Raw genomic sequence first — 11,142 nt, 5'->3', positions numbered from 1 at the left:
TGCCCATTTTACAAATAAGGAACTTAGGCACAGAGTGGTTAAGTAATTTATCTAAAGTTATACAGATAAACAATAAAAATACTTTACTGTTATTATCCACTGTCTACCAGCACTGAAATTGGTGCTTTCCAAGCATTATGTCCTTTGCTCTCATAAATCCTATCAGTAGGCACTGGAGGAAGCTGAGCCTTAGAGAGACTAAATCATTTGCCCAGCATCACCTTGCAAGCGGAAAAAGCTGAAACCAGAAACCAGTTTATCCTCCTAATTATTATGCTGTTTTACAATTATACATGAAATTCGTGCAAATAATTTTTGCTAATATAAGAACACGAAATGGCAGTTTTAGCTTGAGTCACAGAGGACTATATTATGGGATCATGGTATGAAGCACATTCTTTCTCTCTCCCTTCTCAACATGAATAGGCTTTGTGGGTACCATTGCAACATGTTCCTGAAAATGCTGGTTGCCTCAATGAGCAGTTTGCTTTGGGATAAGCTGGCAAGAATACAAAGAGGGAAGCAGCTACAGATGGAGAGGACTGGAGTCAAAGAAAACTAATCACACCCCTCCATAGCCACGGTTCTCTCCAGCTGCTTGATGAAGATCCACCCTCCTTGAGCAAGACAGAATGAAATTCAGCTGAGGTTATGACCAGGAACTTAGCCAGCTGGGATAAGTATAAATAGGTCATTTTGAAGAACTGGACATAAGGAAATTTTCCCATTAAGGCTGACGCCTGTTATTTGATATTTCAAACTTTACTTTTCCTTCACTAAGCATTGATACGTGTAAGATACATAAGATGATACAAAAGGCCAATAGTCTAAACACTAAAACATATATACAGATACTATATGGAACTGGTATATAGCCAAAAATATTCTCTTATTTTTTTTCCACTCATCTTTTATTAGAACATTTTTCCTTATAGTTACTTCTATTTACGTTTTTCATTTTATTCAAAACACAAACTTCTGACTTAACAACCAAACATCACAATACATTTTATCTCTCCTTTGTGTTTTAGTTATGTTCATTTATTCCTATTTTGACACATTTTACATTTTCTTACCCAAGGTGATTCATTTTAGTAAAGATCTCTGTCTGGTTTTTGTTTTCCTTATGGTTATTCGGGGACAATTTGGGGGGGTGGGCGGCGGGAATTAATTCCTTTGAGCAATCTTTTCAGAAATTATGGTATCTATTTTTTAAAAATTCTTATTTTTAGAGCCATGTAATGATTTTCTTATATGTTAATATCTGTTCATATAAATCGTGCCCCGGTGGGGTACTTACTTCATGGCTCTCTTGGTTAAATCTCTTTACCCTCATATAAAACATGAAGCAAAGATGCTTGTGTGCTAAATAATGGTGTTAGTAAATCACAACTATGCCTTTCATTAACAGAAAATTTATTAAATGAGTTCAAGGAATAGGCCTTCACATAAATACTTTTTCATCTTTGATAACTTGTCACGTTATTTTCTTTTGTAGCTTAATGGAAGGGATGTACGTAATAGAAAAGGTTCAAATATGACAGAATTCTGTTTCGCTCACTATTTTAACTCCTTTAATCTTTAATTTCCTCATCTATAAAAAAGGAGCTACAGTACTTATAATGTAGATAGGCTATTCTAGAGATTTGGAATGATGTAGATAAAGTATCACATAGTTGATGCTTAATAATTGTATTTAATAATAATATACAATAATACTGGTGAATTCTTCAGTTTATATAGTTACTAATCCGTGGCTGCCCCATTGCTACATTTTTTGGGTTTTGGTTGTTTTCTTTTTTTAAAATAGGACCCAAAGTCTAGGCAAGATTTTTAAAATTATATAATCCTACATTTGGCAATTGATCGTGTATTTGTTTACTAGCGCTGCTGTAAGAAAGTACTACAACCTGGGTAACTTATAAGAAGAAATATTTATTCTCTCACAGTTCTGGAGGTAGGAAGTCCAAAATCAAGGTACCAGCAGGACCACGTTTCCTTTGAAACCTGTAGGGAAGAATAAATCTTTCCTAGCCTCTGGTAGTTGCTGACATTCGTTGCTGTTCCTCGGCTTACAGCTGCAACACTTCAATCTCTGCCGCCATTGTCACATTGCATTCTCCCCTCATCTGTCTGTGTCTTTGTATTTCTTTCCCTCTACTGGAGACACCAGTCATATAGGGTTTAGGACTCACCCTGCTCAAGTGTGATCTCATTTACATCTGCAGTCATCTTTCCAAATAAGGTCACATCCTGAGGTACTGGGGGTAAGAACTTCAATATGTCTTTTTAGAATGCACAATTCAACTCATAATACATGTTAGTAAACTCGTCCTATAAAATATTTGTGTTAGGATGTCTATCTCTTACTTCAAGAATGTTTCTTCACAGAGAGTAAGGATTATAGTACACATATCCCTTTATCTAATTCCTTCCGGAAAGACAGAGAGGCATTTTTCCCCTTAAATCCTAATTCCAATTTAAGTCAAAATCACATTACGACTTTGCGATCTGTTACCACTTCACCAGGTCAAGGCTCCTTGTGGTAAAATGGCCTCTTGCTAGTTGATTTTCTTATAAATTGTATAGCAAATCACTTGACCCTTTCTAAGAGTTATCAGTTCAACACTATCATAACACAACCATAAAAACCACGCTCCCTGGTCAGGTGAGCCTCTTACGTATGAAAACCCTTCAGTAATTCACATCCATTGTTTACATTCCTATCAGACTGTGACCTCTTTGAGGTACTCCTTTTTTTTATTCTTAATTATTGGTGAATAATTTTTTATTGGTGAAGAATTTTTATTCTTAATTATATGTGAATTGTTTGAGATGCTATAATCAAAATGATGTAATAAGAGGCTCAAAAACACGCTTTTTAATATTGTTGATAACCATATTTATAGTTGTATTTCATATCTTGACTTCATTTTCACCTCCAGCTACTGTCCTTTATTTCCTTTCCTTTAAAACATAACTCCTTGGAAAAGTTGTCTGTAATCAGTGCCTGGAAGTTCTCTTTCCCTCCACCCCATTCTATCATAAAGGGATATTTAATTTTATCAAATGCTTTTTCAGAATCTATTGAAATGATCATATGATGTTTGTTCTTGATTCTGTTAATGTTATGTATCACAGTTACTGCTCCATGTGTGGAGAACCACCCTTGTGTCCCTGGGATAAATCCCACTTGATCATGGTGAGTGATCTTTTTAATGTGTTGTTGAATTCATTTGCTAGTATTTTTTTGAGGATTTTTGCATCTATGTTTATTAGTAATACTGGCCTGTAGTTTTCTTTTATTGTTGTGTCCTTGCTTGGTTTTGGTATCAGAGTAATGCTGGTCTTGAATAATGAGTTTGGAAGTATTAATATTCCCTCCTTTTCAATTTTTTTGAAGAGTTTTAATAGAATTGGTATTAGTTCATCTTTAAATATTTGGTGGAATTCAGCAGTGAATCCATCATGTTCCGGGCTGTTCCTTGATGGGAGACTTTATTATGGCTTCGATCTCGTAATTCATTATTGGTTTGTTGGGATTTCCCATTTCTTTATGGTTCAATCTTGGTAGGTTGTATGAGTCCAGGAATTTATCCATTTTTTCTAGATTTTCCAATTTGTTGGTGTATAGTTGTTCATAGTAGTCTCTAATGAGTCTCTAGATTTCAGTTGTTATGTCTCCTTTTTCATTTCTGATTTTTACTTGGGTCTTCTCTCTGTTTTTCTTAGTCTAGATAAAGATTTTTTGATTTTGTTTATCTTTCCAAAAATCCATTTCATTTTGTTGATATTTGTTTTGTTAATAACAATTTCATTTATTTCTGCTCTGATCTTTTTTATTTCTTTCGTTTTACTAATTTTGGATTTGTTTTGTTCTTATTTTTCTAGTTCCTCAAGGTGCATCATTAGGTTGTTTATTTGAAATATTTCTACCTTTTTAATATAAGCATTTAGTGCTATAAAATTCCCTCTTTCTACTGATTTTGCTATATCCCATAGATTTTTAATATGTTGTATTTCCATTTTCATTTGTTTTAAGAAATTTTTAAATTTCTTTCTTAAATTCCTCATTAATCCATTCGTCATTCAGTAGCATACTATTTAATTTTCATGTGTTTGTGTATTTTCTGAAGTTCCTCTTGTTATTGATTTCTATTTTTATTTCACTGTTGTCAAAAAAGATATTGGGTATGATTTCTGTTTTTTTCTAATCTGCAGAGACTTGTTTTGTGGCCTAAGATATGATATATTCTGGAAAATCTTCCATGTGCTGATGAAAAGGAATGTGTATTTTGCAGTAATTGGATGAAATGCTTTGTAAATGTCAGTTAGGCCTATTAGATCTAGTGTATAGTTTAGCTCCACTGGTCTTTTGGTTGATTTTCTGTCTGGATGATCTGTCTATTACTGACAGTGGAGTGCTAAATTCCCCTGTTACTGTATTGCAATCTATCTCCCCCTTTAGGTCTATTAATATTTGAGAGCTCCATTGTTGGTGCATAGACATTTATAATTGTTATATCCTCTTGCTGAATTGACCCCTTTATCATTGTAAAGTGACCCTCCTTGTCTTTTTTATAGTCTTTGATTGACAGTCTATTTTATCTGATGTAAGTATAGCTACTTTTGCTCTTTTTTTGGTTTCCAGTTGCATGGAATATATTTTTCCACCGCTTCAGTTTATGTGTGTCTTTATAGGTGAAGTGGGTTTCTTAAAGGTAGCATACAGTTGGATCTTTTCAAAAATCAATTCAGCTAATCTACACCTTTTAATTAGAGAATTGAGACCATGTACATTCAGTTTTATTATTGATAAGTAAGGAATTCCTATAGCCATTTTGTTGCTTGTTTTCTGGTTGTTTTGAGACTCCTTTTCCTTTCTTTCTTTCTTACAGTCTTCCTTTGTAGGTAAGCAATTGTCTCTGGTAGTATGTTTTAATTTGCTGTCTTTTATTTTTAGTGAATTTATTTTAGGTTTTTGTCCACTGGTTACTATGAGGCTATAAAAAACATCTTATAAATATAATGAGTTATTTTAAAGAGATGACAACTTATCTTTGATCACAAAGAAAAGAATAGAAACAAAGGCAAAAAACACCAAAAAAAATGTACACTTTTTACCTCCAACTCCCACATGTTGACGTATAGTTGTCTCAATTTACATATTTTTGTGTTACCTATCTCTTAACAGGCTGATGTAGCTATTATTGTTTTTGAAAGATTTGTCTTTTGGGCTTCATACTAGAGTTAGGAGTACACCACAAATGCAGTAATAGATTATTTGGGATTTGTCCATGTACATAATTTTACCAGTGGGTTTTATACCTTGAAAAGTTTTATTTTGTCTGTTTTTTTTTTTTTTTTTCTTTCAGATTGGAGAACTCCCTTTAGCATTTCTTGCAAGACAGGTCTGGTGGTGGTCAATTCTCTCACCTTTTGTTTGTCTGAAAAAGACTGTCTCTCCCTTATATTTGCATGGAAAAAAACTTTTTTTTTTTTTTTAGCACTTTGAAAGTGTCATTTCACTCTCTCCTGGCCTATATGATTTTGTTGAGAAGTCTGTTGCCAAGTGAATTGGAGCTTCTTTATATGTTATTTGCTTCTTATCTCTGACTGCTTTTAGGAGCTTCTCTTTGTCTTTGATCTTTGAGAGTTTGATTATTACATGTCTTGGGGCAGTCTTACTTGGATTGAATCTGTCTGGTGTTTTAAGACCTTCCCTTACCTGGATATTTATATTTATCTCAAGTTTTGGAAGGCTTTCTATTATTTTTTTGAATAAGCTTTCTACACTTAGCTCTTGCTCAGCTTTCTCTTGAGTACTAATAATTCTTAGATTTGCACTGAATTTTACTTCCCTGTGTGCATATGTGTGCTCATCAGTTAGTTCCAATTTAATAGTTGAATACATGTGGTGTTTGTTTCTCCATTCTTGAGATACTGCACTTAGGAGAATGTCTCAAAAAAAATAAAAATAAAAATAAAAAATATGTTTTTGAATGTGTTATTTTCTTCACTGCTACAGTCCCAGAATTTAGAATAGAACCTGATATATAGTAGATGCCCAGTAAATATTTTTGAATGAATGAATACCCTAAAATACCTATTACATTGTCTTGTACTTAGGAATCACTTGATAAATATTTGTTGGATTATTAAGTGAATATTTTTAAGATTTTTTAAAAAATAATTTTCAGTTGTATTTAGTTAAATAATAATAATTTTCTTAACAGTTAAGTCCGAATATCTTTAAAAAATGATTTTAAGTAGGTTTCCTCTCTATTGTCTCCAAAATTAGAATGATGATTTTTCTAATTAATTGATACACTAAGAATTTAACTATCAAGAAAATTATGTTTGTTGGATTGAAAATCTCTTGGCGATAGCAATGTGACATTAAAATTAAAAAGCTACATAATTTTAGCTGAAGAAAATCAGAGGTTTCAGGGCCATCATCTGAAACAAGATAGATGAGATTTCTGCGTGAGGAATGTCCCAGAAATAACGCCTCAATTTCTTTGGCAACATTCACTTCACTGTTTCCAGACTTTTATTAAGTAGAATGGTATTTCAGACATGAATTTACAGGAGCTGCTATAAAGACATACAATGACAAAAACTAAACTTAAGTTAATAAGTAACCATGTCTTTTCTTCCTTAATTAAAAATCTTATTTATATAAGCAGTGAGTGCCTCGGGACATTTACATTCTATTTTGTTATATTTCTTATTATAGGAATCATAAAAAATAAAATAAGCATTGGTTGGATTTGTCATTCCCTGTAGAAAACATGAATGCACAATATATCCCATGCTGAATGCTAAAATGCCTATTCTGAAAACATCGTTCTAAACATTTACTACACCAAATCCACTCACTCTACTAAAATAAGTTTATCTGGAGATGATTTAAAGACCAGATATGCAAAGTTTATGATTAATGTATGCTGCTGAATTTCGATCTTGAGAATTTAGTGCCATTACTGGTTTTTATTTAATCCCAATGCTCTAGTGTGCTCATTTTACAAACCATTTCTATAGGAAAAGGAAGAAAATAACAGAAGAATTCTCTAGTCTAGTCAGAGGGTTATCTTTTTTGTTGGGTTTTATATGTAAAATTGGGAGCAGTGATGACCTAGAAAATGGGAAATACATTCTGATATGAGAAGTGAAAGATGTGCAAAAGGAGCCAGATGAGCTTCTCAAGGTACACACATTTTTCAATTACAAAGCTTTAATACCAGATCATTGTTTAAAATCCAAAATGAGCAATACAGAATTTTATGCAGAAGTAATTAAAATTCTCTGTCCTCACCCCCTCTCTGTCACCTCCATCTTTGCCATACCACTTCCTTCTCTAGAGCCAACTATTATAAACAGTTTATACCCCTCCAGAACTTTTTCTATGTACATGTTTTATATATTAATAAATGATTTTACACTATTTTACATGAAAGCTGTTCCGAAACAATTCTTAAGTCAAAAAAGAAAGTCTTTGGCAACTTACATTATTATAAACATCACTTTTTAAAAGAAGGGAGCAATGATACATGAGCAATGTTACCCGACAACATCAAATTATAAAAAAGAACATTTTTTCTATGTAAATACAATTCATCAAAATTTTCACATTGAAGAATTGCAGTGAGCAAGTGAGTACCACAAGAATCCATTCAAAATGCTCATTACTTTAACAACTACAGAGGGCATGACATGGCAATGTGCCTTTAGAACACAACAGGATGCCTTGACTTCATTATGAGTCAAGAAGACCTAGTTTTGTTACTTTTCAAGAGACTTATCCATATTATGTGATTAGATGCATATATGGTAGGATTTTTAAAAAATATTTTAAGATAATTGGTTCTTATTTTCAAAATCAGATTGGTCTTAAAGATTATTAGTTTGACAGAGGATATAGGTGATTAGTACCAATTATTAATTTTACCCAGCAATAATATTCCCATTCCTTTAACTCCAATATGTATGTACTTGCTCCATGAACTAGATTCTTTTTTAATAAAAATAATTGGCACATTTTGGTAGGGATGGGGATTCCCCATTTCAAGGTTACATGTAGAATCTCCTCTTACTAATTATGTTCTAACATTAAAGACTACATAAAAATAAATTTTACTTTCCTTGAGTGATACTTGGATCACATTGATTGGAGTTTAGTGTTCCAAGATAAATATAACTTCTATTTCTTTATCTTTTTTTAAGAGTTCAGCTTTTTATTTAACATGTTATAAAAGACCATTAGTCAAAAAGACCAAAGGCCATGTTATCGTCAGACTCCTGATTCTTCTTTCTTTGCTTCCACTGTCTTCTCCTCAGCTGAGGCAGCAAGACCTCCTGCTGGTGCAGCACCAGCTGCTGGAGCAGGTCCACCAGCCCCTACATCACAAATGAAGCTTCCAATGTTGACATTGGCCAAGGCCTTTGCAAACACACCAGGTTCAATGTTTATAACAGCTACTTTAATGAGGGCATTGATCTGATCCTCCACAATGGTCACCCCATTGTCGTGCAGAAATGAGGGCCCAGTAGATACAGGTGAGCTCAGAGACAGAGATCATGGGGAGGGCAATGCAGGGCAGGTGTGGTACTGGTTGCAGGACGAAAGGAGGGCCTCACCCCAAGGCAGCCTTAGCTTCCACAGAAGGACAGAGCACCTTGGTGGCAGCTGAAGAAAGTTTGTTTCTTGAGCTCTTATTATGAACCAAGCTGTGCACTCACTCTTTAAAAAATATTATCTTATTTAAATTTAATTTTAACAACAGTCCTAAAAGATAAGTACTTTTATTAATCCTGCTTTAGAAATGATGAAACTGAGGCTTAAATCACTTGCTCAAAGCAAAATAATGAGTAAATGAGAAAGCTGAGATTCAAAACTAGGTCTTCCTATTTCTGGAGTCCATTTTTTTACCAGGATATTCTTTCAATACTTAACTGTAATATTCAGCTTCTAAAACTTCTCAGTTACCCCTTCATAGATATTTATTTGAATTAAATTATTTTTTGGATGACTCATTTGTTTTGCATGAAACCATGTAGTAACACTAAGTTTCCTAAATGTCTTCTAAGTATTATGTTAATTCCAATTACTTTGTTGCAGCTTCCTGCATACTGACCACATATACTAATGTAAACCAGGTAAAATTATTCCATGAATATATAAATGATCTTTACAAAGCCAGAAAAAAGTTTACCACGCTGTGTGCTTGGCATAGATGTCACTCTAATTTTGATTAGTCCTAGCCAAATATAATGGTTAATTTTTTGTGTCAACTTGCCTTTGCTATAGGGTGTCCAGATTAAACTTCATTTCTGGGCATGTCTGTGAAAGTGTTTCTGTGTGACATTGTTTCTGGACGAATCAGTGGACTCAGTAAAGTAGATTACCCTCCCCAATATGGGTGGTCATCACTCAATCCATTGAGGGCCTAAATAGAGAAAATAGGTGGAGGAAGGAGAAATTCACCCTTTTGTGCTTCCTGCCAGCTTGAGCTGGAACATTGGTCTTCTCTTGCCCTTGGACTAGAATTTACATCATTGGCTCACTTGGTTCTCAGGCCTTTGGACTTGGACTGGAATCACATTACTGGCTTTCCTGGGACACCCACTTGCAGACAGAAATTTGAGGTATTTCTCAGCCTCCATAATCACATAAGGTAATTCCTCATAACAAATATTTTCCTATATGTATATACTATTGGTTCTGTTTCTCTGGAGAACCCTGACTAATATACCAAGTAAGGATTATACATGAGGGCAAGGGTTGGGAGAATGAGGTGTTTCCAAACCATCATGTCTATAGAGGTCTAAAGCCCTCAGTGGTAGCTACTAAAATTTGTCATGTGCTATGTAGATATCTACCCCAAAGAAGTGAAAACATATTTTCATATTTTTCACACAAAAATATGTACAAAAATGTTCATAGCAACAATATCTACAATAGTTCTACAACCCAGATGTCCAGCAACTGATAAATGTAGTGGTTATCCATACAATGGAACATTATTTAGCTATAAATAAAGCTGGGATGAATCCTGTGAAAAAAGCCAGTCACAAAAGACCATATATTATATTATACCATTTATATGAAAAGTGCAGAATGGAAAAATCTATAGAGACAGAAGTAGATTGGTGGTTGCCGAGGATAGGGGGAGTGACTGCTATGGGCTCAAGAAAATGTTCTAAAATTAGATTATGGAGATGATTGTACAACTCTGCAAATATACTAAAAACCATTGAGTGATATATTACATACTTTGGTGTTACCCTGTCAGGTTTCAGTCTGAAATGTCGGATCTTGGCACGCTCATGGCCAAAGAATGACCAGACAGCCAAAGTTAGGCAAGCATGAAAATGAGGTTTATTGAGGAGAGAAAGATAGGATTACAGGGCAAGAGCAAGATACAGGTTTATGGAGCACAGTACGTAGGCCACAAATGACAACCAGACCCATTATCGCAGCAAAGTGAGAGCCAAAGTAAGGGTGCAAAGAGAGGTTGGCTATGGTCTGCATCTTATTTTATAGTGCCTGGATAGGGACCTCCCTGGTGGTTCAGTGGTCACCATGGAACCACTTTGATTGGACAGTTTGGAGTCACATGACCTGAGTTTTAACTACACATGTGGGTTCTAAGTCACTTTCTGGACTTTATGGTACCCATGTGGCTTGGCCCCTGGGCTAGAGAGTGCTCCGCATTCTTTTGCAGCTGTCGCATCAAGTTCTCATTGGCAGATTCATAAGGTATTCCCTCCTCCCCCAGGTATGGAGAATTAGGGTGGGGCAGGACCACGATGGGGGCAATAGCACCCACTTTCATCCCTAGGAGACCCAGTATCCCTTGCTATCTACTTACTTAACAACCCCTGCTGGAGAATCAATAAACTGTGTGCTAGATGCTGAAGGTGAAGCAACTTTTCAGGGTAGCCACAAGAAGGTTTTGCCAGCACAACCAATGTTCAGTGAATACATTCCTGAATAGTCACTGAATGACCTAGAATAGAAGCCCATTTGATGCTCACTTGGCTCCCTAGTTTTGGGAACAATGGTACTTGATGTGGTATCAGTTAGGCAGTCTACCAGAGCTGATTGGGGACCTTCAGGTCTCTTCATTTATTGTTCTC

General features: G+C 34.7%; 1 pseudogene; it reads right to left on the bottom strand.

The window, feature by feature from the left end:
• Nucleotides 1–8,262: 8,262 nt before the first annotated feature.
• On the bottom strand, nt 8,263–8,582 carry LOC138398389 (large ribosomal subunit protein P1-like; annotated as a pseudogene).
• Nucleotides 8,583–11,142: the final 2,560 nt, after the last annotated feature.

The sequence above is a fragment of the Eulemur rufifrons genome, chromosome 17 (genome assembly GCF_041146395.1).
Source record: "Eulemur rufifrons isolate Redbay chromosome 17, OSU_ERuf_1, whole genome shotgun sequence".
In the NCBI taxonomy this organism is placed as follows: Eukaryota; Metazoa; Chordata; class Mammalia; order Primates; family Lemuridae; genus Eulemur; species Eulemur rufifrons.
This window is presented reverse-complemented; position numbering and strand designations above follow the sequence as displayed.